Source organism: Chrysochloris asiatica, unplaced genomic scaffold (genome assembly GCF_000296735.1).
Source record: "Chrysochloris asiatica unplaced genomic scaffold, ChrAsi1.0 scaffold00035, whole genome shotgun sequence".
NCBI lineage: Eukaryota > Metazoa > Chordata > Mammalia > Afrosoricida > Chrysochloridae > Chrysochloris > Chrysochloris asiatica.
In genome coordinates, this window is record NW_006408553.1 from 9,107,789 (window position 1) to 9,109,825 (window position 2,037).

Sequence of the window (2,037 nt, forward strand, 5' to 3'; positions counted from 1 at the left end):
CCCCCCCCCCTTCAATAACTGTTTATTGGCAGTGGGCTGGAAAGGGTGATGGAGTTCTAGTGTACAGACACCTCCTCACACCAACATCACAAGAATGTCAAGAGTGATAAGAAAGAGTGGCCTGGAGGCCCCGGGGAGCTCCTCCCCTCAAGAGTGGGCATAGGAGGGGCTGTGGCCTGAAGTGTTGAGGTGGGGGCAGCCTTAGAATACCTCCACTTAGTAGGCATGGTTAGAGATGAAGAGGGTCTCACTGGCTACAGCCCCACCTTGACCTCTTGGAGTGTACTTTCCTTGGCAGGCAAGGCTGTTGGCTAGGCCTCACTTGACATACTCCTCCTTGGCAGCTTTCAGATTCTCCTTCTTCCCTCCCTCCCCCCTCCCAGGCCTTCAGGGCAGAGGCCTCAAGGCTCGGCCATAGGAGAAGGTCAGGGCCCATGGCTTCAACAGGGGCACTTGTTGATGGCATTGAGGTTGATGGATACCTCCTCCTCACTCTGACCCCCAGATAGGAAGGTGACCCCAGTAACAGCAGGGGGCACTGTGCGAACAGTGCTGTGACAGTTGCCATGGCAATCTCCTCATGAGAAAACTTCTGTGTGCAGGCATGGCCTGGTGTTACCGTATTGGGCTTCAGCAAGGTGCCTTCCAAGTACACATGGTGGTCACTCAGAGCCTTGTAGACAGCAGCCAGTACTTTCTCAGTTACATACTGACAGCGTTTCAGGTCGTGGTCCCCATCGGGGAGGATCTCAGGCTCTGCAATGGGCACGATGCCATTTTGCTGGCAGATGTTTGTATAACGGGCCAGCACGTTGGCATTTTCCATGATGGCGAGGACTGAAGGAGTATATTCCCCAATCTTCAACACACAGCACCATTTGGCAAAGTCAGCTCCGTCCTTCTAGTACTGGGCACAGGGCTCAGACAGCCCATCCAGTCCTTGGGCGGTGGTCTCGCCGTTTGTTCCTACCAAGGGTGCCACGCCCTTGTCTCCCTTGATGCCCACAACACTGCCCTTGGATTTGATAACTTGGGAAAAAGGACGCCCATCTACCAGAAGGTAGAGTGTCTCATGGAAAAGGATGACATCTACCAGAAGGTAGAGTGTCTCATGGAAAAGGATGACACTCCAATGCAGGGGTTCATATAGCTGGTGGTAGAAGCACTGGTTCTCTTCAGTGTTCTCGGTTCCAATGGACTGCAGCAGCTTGGCAATACTTCCAGTAGACTCATCTGCAGCCAAGATGTCCTTGCCCGGAGCCACAGTACAATGAGCAATGTCAGATAGCTCCTTCTTCTGCTCTGGGGTCAGCTCTGGGTATGGGTAGGACATGGTGGTAGTGGTAGTGGCAGGTTCCTTTCCTAACTATGTGTGTTGCTGGGTGTTGTCCAACTGAGGGCGAGATTGTGCACTGGTGTCTGGGATAAAGGAATAAGCCAAAGCCATTGACAGGTGGGTCATGCAGAAGCTGGACCCTTTTGGCTTGCGACTTGCTATGGGGTCACGTTTGCCTGCCACAGGAGAGGGAGAAGTGGGCTTGAGGTCTGAGGCGGAGGATGGACTGCAAGAGCAAACTTGACAGTGGTCAATAGCACTCGGGTTCTGCTTGGCTGTGTTTTGAATCTTGGTTTCCTTGGCATACCATTATAAAATAGACACTTGAAGGGGAGAGAAAGGAATAGCCAGAAATATCATCATAGAAAGCTTGTAAGTCCATCTTCTTTATAACTGATGTTGTTGTTGTTAAGTACCATGGAGTCGGTTCCAACTCATAGTGACTCTTGAACAGGGTTTCTGAGGTTGTAAATCTTTACGGGAGCAGAACTCCTCATCTTTCTCTCAGGGAACCACTGGTAGTTTCAAACTGCTGACCTTGAGGTTGGCTGCCTAACTCATAACCATTATGCTACCAGAGCTCCTGATTGTTGTTGTTGTTATGTTGTTATGTGCCATCGAGTCGGTTCCGACCCATAGCGACCCTGTATAGGGTTTCCGAGGGTGTAAATCTTTACGGGAGTAGAAAGCCTCATCTTTCT

General features: G+C 51.3%; 1 protein-coding gene and 1 pseudogene across 1 annotated transcript in view; one reads left to right on the forward strand and one right to left on the reverse strand.

Moving 5' to 3' along the window:
* LOC102829796 (zinc finger matrin-type protein 4-like) overlaps window positions 1-2,037 on the forward strand; it is a 482,488-nt gene that overhangs the window by 136,829 nt on the left and 343,622 nt on the right. The gene's annotated exons all lie outside the window — the stretch shown is intronic.
* Window positions 217-1,504, reverse strand: LOC102831321 (annotated as a pseudogene).